At 32.0% G+C, this 13,783-nt stretch overlaps 1 non-coding gene across 1 annotated transcript; it reads left to right on the plus strand.

Annotated features, from left to right (window-relative positions):
* The first annotated feature begins 12,977 nt into the window (after positions 1 to 12,977).
* Positions 12,978 to 13,084, plus strand: LOC139894880 (small nucleolar RNA R71). The gene has a single exon (XR_011775358.1). It is a non-coding gene; the product is annotated as a small nucleolar RNA R71 (small nucleolar RNA).
* Positions 13,085 to 13,783: the final 699 nt, after the last annotated feature.

The following is a 13,783-nucleotide window of genomic DNA, read 5'->3' on the forward strand; positions in this document are numbered from 1 at the left end:
TAAATGGAACATGATGATTCACAGATTATAACGTCATCATGTGCCATGTTACATAACTCTTTCATTCTGCTTAACTTCTGAACATATCAAGAAAATATATTCTTGATAGTTCTATTCTCAGTGATTCAGGTAATTTGACAAAACAAATCGTGCTACTATTTTTCCTTTCTACCTTGTATATTATGATAATTCGAAACTCCATACCTATGAATTCTGGACCGTTACTTGCGAAAAGTAAACAAAAGCATGAAGCTCCGAAATAGAAAGGGGGTATAAATCGCAGCAAATAAGAGGGCGCATTAACTGTGGATGACAATAATTATAGGAGACAGAAGCAGTGACATTGAAATATAAGGGAAGATATAAGACTTAATAATAACACAGAAGTTACAAACCGTGGATATTAATACGAATAGAAATATAAAGACACGGTATAATTTAGAATAGTATCCCCCCCAAGGTAATAGTAGGAGTAAACAGATTCTTCTAGTGGAAGATTGAAAAGAAAGATGACAGAAATGATAATTAAGAAAATGTCAAGGATTAGAACGGGATTAAGCATTTCACAATCTTTTAGATGTATGAACTAAGAAAGAAAGTATAGGAATGGTGAGAACAATGGAACGGAAGAGCTTAAATTTATAGTGGAAATATCAGACAGAGTAATCGAGGCAGATCACCGTATTTAATTATAGAGATCATAATTTCCTTACTCGCTGACGAATCAAATCTCTTAGATTTCGAAGATTTCCTTTAATTCCCTTGAATTCCGGGATTCAACCTTGACTCTGCCAAAAGTTAAGATGAATCTTTACTTTTCCTATTTCAATCTTTTGCGATAGCTTCACTCATACGCTTCAAGTAACCAAATCATTTAATTTATATTACTCAGTAATGATAAAACTCTATTTATCAACTCATATTCGTCAGGGAAACATATTTATTGTTAGCCATGACAACCGAACTCAAATTTCGGGACGAAATTTCTTTAACGGGTAGGTACTGTGATGACCCGGGAATTTCCGACTAAATTTAAACTTAATCTTTCTATGATTTCGATACGATAAGCAAAGTATGTAATGTTGAGTCTTAAAAATTTTGAACTATTTTCATATACGCAATTGACCTTCGACTATTACCGACGATTCACGAACATTTAATTGTAGTTAGATATGTGTGTGTGTGTGTATATATATATATATATATATATATATATATATATATATATATATATATCTTAATTGGAATATAATTCGAAATATTATATGTTATTGCTATTTAATTATCTAAAATAAAATAAAATAAGATATTATAATGATTATTATTTAAAACATATCTATATATAAATAAGGTATATATATATATATATATATATATATATATAATATATATATATATATATAAATAATAAATATTAAATGATTGTAATATTCGTTTGATGTTTCGATCGATAATAAACAAGTTAAAAACGAACTTGTGTGTTTTTAAAATAATCAATGATCCGAAAATGAGTAATAGAAATTTTAGACTCATTAAAAATATATATATTTATGTGATATAGATATATTACACCATACATCAAACACCATCTTATGCTTCTCTCTTTCTTTCTTGATCAAACCACCAGTTGTATATCACTAACCATCTATCCACCTTGTTTGTGTGTTTATTGTTGATTACTTTCTCATTATATGTATCCATCTATCACTTTCCACCTTTAATTTATTCATACTCTATATATATTATATTATAAAAGTATACATATGCATAAATACTACAAACAATTACATCACATGGTACCCACTTTCTATTAAACGCTTTAACAGACCACACAAATCAATTATCACCTTATAATATATAAATGTAGGTTCAATACATAGTTTTCCTTGCTTTTGACTTTGTTACCACCCAAACCCCACTTTTGTAAAAATCATCGATATCTATAATACTATTTTTTTATTTGTCTATGTTGAATAAATTGGTAAAATCCACAAGTAAGACAAAACGTTAAGTCCCTGTATCACTAATAAAATAAAGGAACATATGATCAAACCATCTGTAGAGTCACGGGTAGCTAATCAAACAACATATACCATACTTCACTATGACCTTTTATATACATATATCGATCAACTGATCAAGTCTATATATATTGATACCCAAATTTACATTAAACTCAGTCAAGTAGATAAACCATTATATTACAAACCATCGTGAAACCACCTCAAAAACTGCTGCTTGAATGCTTCCATTCCTGTCCCAAAATCCAACCCACAACAGTTGCAAATCACTTACCGGCTAAACTGCTATTAGTTCCTTTCTGTTTTGGACGATTGAACTTCACCATAAACCACCATGATCCACATCCATCGTTCTTGTAAAACACCTCAGCAACCGTCAATAATATACTGCTGTAACTATGGTGTGCTGTTGCACACACCTTGTTCCTGTTTCATTCGAAGGGCTGCACTATCATTATGCCTGCAACATAACCGAACACCTTGCAACTAATATGGTACGTTTCTGTTCTAGATAAATCAAACCATCCTTTAATTCTCATCATTTATATCTATCTATATCTTTAATCTATATATACATTATATTCATGAGAAACACATAAAGAAATCAAACATCACCTCTTCTTTATACCACGACCGCCATCATCGACTGCAACTTCTGCTGTATATTTTTTTCTGTTTCTTTTCGATGGCCAACAAATCAAAACCCATATCATCACATCTTGTTGCTGCAGCTGCTTTTGATCTGTTCTGTTTCAACAATCGAAAATCGTCACTCAGGCTACCTGACACTCAACTTGTTTCAAATGAGCTGTGAATGAAGCCTCATTAAACAGCTACCGGTCTGTTTCCTGTTTGAACAAATAATCACCACAAATTGTCATCATTCATTAACCTACGAAAAACCTTCAATTCTTCCTCGTAGTTCACTGCTATTGAATATGACTTATTACAATCACCACATCGAGTTACTACTACCATATCAAACAAAAGATTTCAGATCACACAGTTATAATCGAACCTGATAATCCCTAATTTTCGTATAGCAATTTCATATCACATAATTATATAGGTTTTAGATTATAGTTGTGAACATTAACAATAAAGAAATTGCTGATCACAAAACAGATGATAATTTTTATTTTCGTTGACAAAGGAAACAATTGAAAAAAAAAATAAAAAATTTTAAATCCATTTGATTATGATTTTACCTGAAGAACGACAACGATTTAGGAGTTTGTATAAAATCTGATTCTGAATGTCGCCAATTCGTTTGCAAGGATGGAGCGTTCTTGTTCATCATCAATAACTCCTTTATACGAACCCTAATAAATTTCAACAAGTCAAATTGAAAGTGTGAGGAGATCGAAGAAGGCTGACCCATTGATTGACATAAAGAAAAGCATATGAGAAATCCAATTATCAATGAACATGGTTTCGATTTCTTGAAGACTAACATTGAATCGAAATATTGAGAAAGAAAAGAAAGGGATTGATGACCTCGATCTGATTTGGGAATATCGATATGATTTGGGAAACTGTAATCAAACGTGTAGCGGTATAATATTACAGTTATATTTATAATAAATAATAAGAATTATTATTATTATTATTATTATTATTATTATTATTATTATTATTATTATTATTATTATTATTATTATCAAAACTACTATTATTATCAATAATATTATTAAACCTAATCATTTTTTTATTATTAATATCATTATTATTATTATTATTATTATTATTGTTGTTTTTAAACATTATTATTATTATTATTTTCATTAACATGATTTTATATATAATTTAATCTACATTATTTTTATTATCATTACTATTATCATTAATATTATTAATATTACAGTATTATTATTACTACAAACATAATAACGTTATTTACATAAATAATTACATATAACAAATTTGATTTAACAAAATAATACTAATTATATAGATATATATATATATATATGTATATATGTATTAGTATAACGATATGTATAAATATTAAATATACAAAATAAATATAAATATAATCTTGAAATAACAAAGATATTACTAAATTAAATAAGTAATATATATAAACTAGTTTGATCATTATTACATGTTAATTATATGTGTTGATATATATATATATATATATATATATATATATATATATATATATATATATATATATATATATATATATATATATATATATATATATATATATATAAATGTTATAGGTTCGTGAATTCGAGGACAATCCTGCATTGTTCAGTATAGTCATATGTATTTTTACTACAAAATACATTAGGTGAGTTTCATTTGCTCCCTTTTTACTCATTACATTTTTGGGCTGAGAATACATGCAAATGCTTTATTAAATGTTTTACAATATTTATATGCGTGAGTTTAATTAATCCCTTTTTAAAGGCTTTTGTAATATATATTTTTGGGACTGAGAATACATGCGATGTTTTTGTAACTGTATTACGAAATAGACACAAGTAATTGAAACTACATTATATGGTTGAATGATCGAAACCGAATATGCCCTTTTTATTAAGTCTGGTAATCTAAGAATTAGGGAACAGAAACCCTAATTGACGCGAACTCTAAAGATAGATCTATCGGGCCCAACAAGCCCCATCCAAAGTACCGGATGCTTTAGTACTTCGAAATTTATATCATGTCCGATGGAGGATCCTGGAATGATGGGGATATTCTTATATGCATATTGTGAATGTCGGTTACCAGGTGTTTAATCCATATGAATGATTTTTGTCTCTATGCATGGGACGTATGTTTATGAGAATTGGAAATATGAAATCTTGTGGTCTATTAAATTTATGAAATGATTATTTATGATAAACTGATGAACTCACCAACCATTTGGTTGACACTTTAAAGCATGTTTATTCTCAGGTACGAAAGAAATCTTCCGCTGTGCATTTGATCATTTAAAAGATATTACTTGGAGTCATTCATGACATATTTCAAAAGACGTTGCATTCGAGTCGTTGAGTTTATCAAGATCTTTATTAAGTCAATTATAGTTGAATATATTATGAAATGGTATGCATGTCTGTCAACTTTGGATGTAATGAAAGATTGTCTTTTCAAAACGAATGCAATGTTTGTAAAATGTATCATATAGAGGTCAAGTACCTCGCGATGTAATCAACTGTTGTGAATCGTTTATAATCGATATGGACTTCGTCCGGATGGATTAGGATGGGTCCCTTCATGCCATACCTTTGGATTAGATGCTGCCTAACTGGGTTAGCTAGGTGGACCCTTTCCAAAGGCTCCTAATCTATTACCATTGGTACTTTTACATTTTTAGTCCAAAGCTTAAATTTGTTACTTTGGTACGCCGGGTAATCTCTCCAACTTCTATCAAATCTTAAATTGGGATGCAACTGTTCTTCATGAATTTTTGGGTGTTCTATTATATGGTGAACGGGAAATACTACGTAGGCAATAAAAAATTGTGGTTCTGGTTCATACTATGGTACGTATTGATCATAATGTTTTTTTGTTCAGGTTGTTGTTTCGGTTCGTGATATTGCATCTCTGGTTGTGGTTCCGGATCAGGTTGCCTAGACGATGATGCACCGTCCGTATCTGTATTTCTGTGTAAAACACATTAAACACAAAATTTGTGCATCCAAATCTGCATTAGTGTTAGCAAAATAACAAATTAAAACAATTACAATAACATGTTTAATCCATATTAAACTTATATTCATTTTCATATTTTTATCAATTCTACACATTTTCAAATAATTATATATGAAAATGTTTACAAAGTTCTTAAGCTTTTATCTCTAATAACATGTCAAATGTGGTTCCATTATGAAGAAACCCGCAACCGAAGCTTATGAAGATAACACAGTTAAGGCTAAACCTTATGTTAAACCATACCAACCACCGATTCCTTACCCGAGTAAAATGAGAAAAGAAAGACTTGAAGCCGAGCAATCCAAATTCATTACTAGCAATTAAACAAGTTTCAAATGGCATTTATATCAAATTAATCAAGTTCGTGAATTTTAGACTTAAAAAGTCCACTTTAATTCTCAAAAATCATGTTTATGATCAAAGTTTGGATCATTTAGCTACCTAAACATGTTATCGGCCATAACCTGTTTATATCAAAAAGCCTCAAATTGCTCAAGAACACAAACCCTAGATTTCTAAAAATTTTGAAGTTTTTGGCTTCAAATCATGTTAAATAGCATCAATCTAGGTTATACATGCATAATATACTAACAATTTAACTCTAATTACACTAGAAATTAACAAAATCAAATTATTGCAATTAATTAAAATTATCACAAAAAGTAGGAAATTTATGAGTTTAGGGGTGAAATTTTTACCTTCCTTCTTTTCCATCTGAGAAAAGACATGATTATAACGGATTATTGTGACGAATTTCGTTGATTTTGGTGAAAAATTGGTGATTTTAGGGGTGTTTGTATGTATGTGTTCGTGGATGTGTGTGTGTGAAAGTGGAACAGAGAGCTGCTCGCTGGGATTTTTGTATCTGCCCAGTTTTTCTGTCCCATGTGATCGCATGGCTATGCAGTGTAAACCCCATGCGATCGCATGGGTCCTATTTTATATATATATATATATATATATATATATATATATATATATATATATATATATATATATATATATATATATATATATATATATATATATATATATATAAACCTTTGACTAATAAAACAAAAATTAAATTAAATAAAATTTTGTTTCTTTTAAGAATGAGGGCGTTTCGGTACGTCGACCTAGTTCGTCTCTCGACAAAATTTTAAAATTTGTCATTTTAAAGCGCTGTTTTAAAAGCAAAGATTTTTGGGTTTCTTAATATTTTTGGCATACTTTAAATCAATAAAATTAAAACAATGATAACAAAATTTCTCGTCCCTCCCTTGGGTTAAGCAATTTCGGTTCAACGACCTAGTCTTTAACTCACGACGAATTTTTAGAAATCATATTTTTAACTTAATGAAATAAAGTACATTTTTGTTTTTGAATTCACACCAAACTTAAATTAAAAATGCATATTAAAACTTCATATAAATATTAATAATATTTATATACATTAATTTTACAAACTTATATTGAAAATATTAATTTTTAAAATATTTAAAAACTTAAATATATTGGTTTTAGAAATTTACAATAATAATTTAATATTAATTTAAAAACAAGGTAAAAATTAAAATTAAAAATCTTTTTGGTCTTTTATTCCACTTTAATCAATCAAATATTATCAAAAATATACGCCCCTCTTTTGGGTAAAGTAATTTCGGCTATATTACCTAGTTTTACTCCTGACAAATTTCTGAAATATTTTGAATTGATTGATTAAAGATATTTATACCTTATGAATAAACGGTAAATTTTGCAGTGATGTAATAAATTTTTGTATGATATCAATAATTTGGGTTTCGCATACCTAATTTTATTGAATATCAATTTAATACTTTATAGCGAACGATTCAGCGTTTATTATCAAAAGGTTAAAAGCAATAAATAAAAACAAATAAAAACTGTACATACTTACCTGTGAGAAAGAATTCTCAGAGACCTGCTTTAACCGACTCATAGGAGAGTCGTGTGATTTGGTTTTCCATAGCTACATAAGCGTAACCTCGATTTTTCAATAACTTTTCTTCTAAACATATGAACGGTCCTTCTCTGCATAGAGTAACAAATTCGGTATTTGAATATGTTTGATTGTTTGAACATTTACCTTCGTGTGACCATTTTCCGCATTTATGACATCTTTCAAGGTGTCGTGCTCTTCTTTTTGTTGAGGATTTTGATTTTCCTTTACCAAAATGTGTCTTATTATGATTGTTCCTGAGTTCTCTCTTTACTTCGTCCATTTTTCCCTTATTAATGATACCACTTCACTCGAGAGTGTGTCATTATTACGTTTAGTAATCAAAGTGTGTAGCATTAGACCGTGGTTCAAATCAAAGAAATTCTTCATCTCGTAAAACCTAAAAGAAATAAAAATTCAGAATGGAGGGAGAAGACTAGTTCTTTAGGGTCTGCTAGGGAAAGACCATTCGGATTCCATTATCGAGAACTACACGAAAATAGAAAATCTAACTCTAACAGAAATACATATTACCCTTAAAAGATTCGAATCTTCCCATACTTAGTTAGCTGTGGTGTCAAAATTGTGATTAACTTCATCTTCAACTTCCATTGGATTATCTATGTAATGTTTAACTCTGTGACCATTAACCTTAAATTCAATCCTATTTGAATTTATTAACTCTACTGTTCCATATGGGAAAACTCTTTTGACTATGAATGGTCCAGACCATCTTGATTTCAATTTTCCAGGAAATAGCTTGAATCGTGAATTGAAAAGAAGAACTCTGTCTCCTTTCTTAAATTCTTTTGAACTTCTGATTCTTTTATCATGCCATTTCTTTGTTCTTTCCTTATAGATTAATGAATTTTCATATGCTTCATGTCTTAACTCTTCTAATTCATTTAATTGACTTAATCGTAGACGACCGGCTTCATGCAAATCAAGATTACATGTCTTCAAAGCCCAAAATGCTTTGTGCTCAATTTCTACTGGAAGGTGACATGTTTTTTCGTAAACGAGTCTAAAAGGTGTGGTGCCAATTGGAGTTTTGTAGGCTGTTCTAAAAGCCCAGAGTGCATCCTCCAATTTCATGGACCATTCCTTCAGACTTGATCCTACGATTTTCTCTAGAATACATTTTAATGCTCGGTTGGTATTTTCAACTTGTCCACTTATTTTTGGATGATAAGCAGTAGAGAATTTATGAGTTACTCCATATCTTTTGAGAACTTTCTCAAGTTGATTATTACAGAAATGAGTACCCCGATCACTTATTAAATCTTTCAGTGTTCCAAACCTAGCAAAAAGACATTTTAAGAAGTTGACTACAACTCGTGCATCGTTAGTTGGGAGAGCTTGTGCTTCCGCCTATTTAGATACATAATCAATAGCAACGAGAATGTAGAGATTATTATGAGATTTTGGAAATGGACCCATAAAGTCAATACCCCAAACGTCAAATACTTCACATACTTGAATGAAATTTTGTGGCATTTCATCACGTTGACTTATTTTTCTGGCCCTTTGAAAAGCATCACAGGATTTACAAAGAAGGTGTGCGTCTTTAAAAATTGTAGGCCAATAGAATCCAGCGTCATAGACTTTTCTTGCTGTAAGTTGAGGCCCATAATGCCCTCCTGTTGGTCCTGTGTGACAATGGTTTAAGATTTGACTAGCTTCATCCCCGAATACACATCGGCGTATTATTTCATCGGGACAACTTTTAAACAAATGTGGATCTTCCCAAAAATAGTGTTTTATATCACTAAAGAATTTCTTTCGTTTTTGGTACGACAACCCTTTTTCAAGAAATCCACATACTAAGTAGTTTGCATAGTCTGCAAACCATGGAATTTCATTATAATCGATCTTCAAAAGATATTTATCAGGAAAGTTATCTTGTATAGTCGATTCATTTAGAACTTCTAATTCGGGATTTTCAAGACGAGAAAGATGATCAGCGGCGAGATTTTCTGCTCCCTTTTTGTCTCGGATTTCAATATCGAACTTTTGTAAGAGTAAGATCCAAAGGATTAATCGTGGTTTGGTATCTTGTTTCGAAAATAGGTATCTAAGAGCAGAATGGTCGGTATAGACCACCGTTTTTGCTAGAACGAGATATGAACGAAATTTGTCAAAAGCAAAGACAATAGCAAGGAGTTCTTTTTCAGTAGTTATGTAATTCGTTTGTGCTCCTTGTAATGTCTTACTAGGGTAATAGATAGGTTAAAATTATTTTTCAATCCTTTGTCCTAAAACGGCTCCCATTGCAAAATCACTTGCATCGCACATAAGTTCAAATGGTAGATTCCAATTTGGAGTTATCATGATCGGCGCATTAGTGAGTTTTTCTTTAAGAATATTAAAAGATTTGATGCATTCATCTAAAAAGATGAATGGAGCATCCTTTTCTAGGAGTTTATTCATAGGAGTGGCAATTTTAGAAAAGTCTTTTATGAAACGTCAGTAAAAACTGGCATGCCCTCGAAAACTCCTAACTCCTCTAACATTGGTGAGATGTGGAAGTTTAGCAATTACATCTACTTTAGCTCTATCCACTTCAATTCCTTCTTTTGAAATTTTATGACCTAGAACGATGCCTTCTCTAACCATGAAATGACATTTCTCCCAATTAAGAACTAGATTTGATTGCTCGCATCTAATAAGCATTCGTTCAAGATTAACTAGACATGTTTCAAAAGTATCACCGAAGACTGAAAAGTCATCCATGAAAACTTCCATGCACACTTCTATCATGTCGTGAAAAATCGCCATCATGCACCTTTGAAAGGTTGCAGGGGCGTTGCAAAGTCCAAATGGCATGCGTTTGTAAGCAAAAGTACCATAAAGGCATGTGAACGTGGTTTTCTCTTGGTCCTCGGGTGCGATTGGAATTTGAAAGTATCCGGAGAAACCGTCAAGAAAATAATAGTAACTATTCTCGGCTAATCTTTCCAACATTTGATCAATGAAAGGTAAGGGAAAGTGATCTTTTCTGGTGGCGTCATTTAATTTTCTATAATCAATACAAACACGCCATCCTGTTACAGTCCTAGTAGGAATAAGCTCATTTTTTTCATTTGTGATGACAGTCATGCCACCCTTCTTAGGTACGCATTGAACTGGGCTTACCCATGGACTATCAGAGATTGGATAAATTAAACCTGCATCAAGCAGTTTAATAATTTCTTTCTTAACAACATCTTGCATATTAGGATTTAGTCTTCGTTGGCGTTGCACATAGGTTTTATGACCTTCTTCTATAAGGATTTTATGTGTGCAATACGAAGGACTTATACCTTTAATGCCATGAATCTTCCATGCAATAGCTGGTTTATGAGCTTTTAGCACAGAAATGAGTCGAGATTTTTCTTTTTCAGTAAGAGAAGACGATATTATTACAGGTAATTCATATTCACCATGTAAATAAGCGTATTCCAAATGGTTTGGAAGTGGAATGTCGGTGGTTCTTCTATCAATGATTTGTATCGATATCTGTCTTCTTCTTTTAGCATTTGAAGTTCTTCTGTTGTTGGTTCGTATTCATTAGCCATGAGTGCGGCTAACATTTCAGCTTCATCAATTGGTTCAGTTCCTTCTCCTAAAGAACATTCTCATGTTCCTTGTAATTCTAGAAATTCTTCTAACAATTCTGCATGTGAATCTATAGTTTGAATATAATAACATGTATCATCTGCAGATTGCGGTTGTTGCATGGCTCTATCAACAGAAAAGGTAACACTCTCGTCCTCTATACTTAGGGTCAGCTTCTTACCAAACACGTCTATTATTACTTTAGCCGTGTTTAAGAATGGTCTTCCTAATATGAGAGGAACTCGAGATTCTTCTTCCATGTCCAGAATAACAAAATCTACTGGAAATACTAAAGTACCAACTTTAACTAGCATGTTCTCCATTATCCCTCTAGGATATTTTATTGATCGATCGGCTAGTTGTATGCTTATTCGTGTTGGTTTTAATTCTCCGAGGTCTAGTTTAGTGTATAATGAATATGGCATTAAATTTATACTAGCACCTAAGTCTGCCAATGCTTCTATTGAACTAAGACTACCCAGAAAATATGGAATTGTGAAACTTCCTGGATCTGAGAGTTTTTCTGGTAGCTTATTCAACAGCACTGTAGAACAATTAGCATTCATTGTAACAGCCGAAAGTTCTTCCATTTTCTTTCTATTTGTGATTAGATCTTTCAAGAATTTATCATATCTTGGCATTCCTGAAATCACATCAATGAAAGGAAGATTGACAGTTATTTGTTTAAACATATCCACGAATTTGGATTGCTCGGCTTCAAGTCTTTCTTTTCTCATTTTACTCGGGTAAGGAAGCGGTGGTTTGTATGGTTTAACATAAGGTTTAGCCTTAACTGTGTTATCTTCATTAACCTTTTCAACTACCGGTTCTTTTTTCCTTATCTTGCTCAGGCTGTGGTGCCTGTGTAGTAGGAATAGCTTCATCAGAAATTACAGGTATTTCAGGTGGTTTAAGTGTAATACCACTTCTCGTGGTAATGGCTTTAGCTGTTTCATTTTGGGGGTTAGCATTTGTTTCGCTAGGTAGACTTCCCGGTTTTCTTTCACCTATCAACCTTGCTAGGTTACTCACTTCTTGTTCCAGATTTTGAATAGAAGCTTGTTGATTTCTAAATGCTTGAGCATTTTGTTCATTAGTTTGTTTCTGAGATGTGAAAAATTGAGTTTGAGATTCAACTAGCTTCGACATCATGTCTTCTAAATTTGGCTTTTTATCATCGGTTTGTGGTGGTTTATTTTGAAAAAATAGGTCTTTGCTGATTGTAAGTATTATTGGATACTTGCTGATTGCTAGGACCTTGTTGATTGTTGTATGGAACATTTCGGTTATAATTCTGGTTTTGATTTTAGTTTGGTCTTGGCGGTTGATAATTAGTTTGATAATTATTTCCAGGCCTTTGGTTCATGTATGAAACATTCTCTCTTTGTTCCATTGTTTGTTCAATACTGAGACAATCTTTTGTCAAATATGGTCCTCCACACTGTTCACAACTAATTCGTATTGCGTGAATATCATTAGTCATCTTTTCCATTCGTCTCTCGAAAGCATCTAACTTTGTGGAAATGGAATCAAAGTCATGGCTAGAATCGGCTCTAGCCGCTTTAGATGATCTAACGATGTCTTTTTCTTGATGCCACTCATGTGAGTGGGAAGCAGTGTTATCAATAATTTTGTAAGCTTCAGTTGCGATTTTCTTCATAATGGAACCACCAGCTGCTATGTCGATGTCTTTTCGTGTAGTAATATCGCATCCTTGATAGAATATTTGTACTATTTGATAAGTGTCTAAACCATGTTGCGGACATCCTCTTAACAACTTTCCAAATCTTGTCCATGCCTCATATAATATTTCATTTGGCTTCTGTGTGAACGTAACAATTTCTCCTTGAAGTCTCACAGCTTTAGATGCTGGAAAGAATTATTTAAGAAATTTTTCAACTAAAACATCCCATGTATCAATCGCCCCTTCAGGTAACGATTCTAACCAATCTTTGGCTTCTCCCTTTAAAGTCTAGGGAAATAAGATGAGATAGATCTGTTCATCCTTAACTTCTCTGATTTTGAATAGAGTACAGATCCTATTAAAAGTTCGAAGATGTTCGTTTGGATCTTCCTTCGGCGCACCACTAAATTGGCATTGATTAGTTATCATGTGTAGGATTTGTCCTTTGATTTCATAATCTGGTGCGTTAATGTCTGGTTAAGTAATTGCGTAACCTTGGCCAGTGCGTTTAGCCCTCATTCGATCTTCCTTACTTAGAGGTTCCAGATTTTTCATGATTGAATTTGTTGAATCTGAATCACTAGAGGATTCTGATTTAATGGTTTCTTCCTCGACAATCTCTGGATGAGTGATTTGTGGTTCAGGAGGAATGATTAGTGGTTCAGGATCTCTAAATTGTCCCTGAATATCCTCCGGATTCTCAATTGTGAGGTCGGGTTCAAAAAATGGATTATCGGAAATTTGAATTGGAGTACTTGGTCGACTAGATGATTCTAAAGAAAAACCAACAGCAACAATGTTGGCTAGATGTCTTGATCGAGTTACAGGTGGTGAACGTATGAAAGGTGGTGAACGTTTTGCTCGGTGCAT

Source organism: Rutidosis leptorrhynchoides, chromosome 2, assembly GCF_046630445.1.
Source record: "Rutidosis leptorrhynchoides isolate AG116_Rl617_1_P2 chromosome 2, CSIRO_AGI_Rlap_v1, whole genome shotgun sequence".
NCBI classification, from domain to species: Eukaryota; Viridiplantae; Streptophyta; class Magnoliopsida; order Asterales; family Asteraceae; genus Rutidosis; species Rutidosis leptorrhynchoides.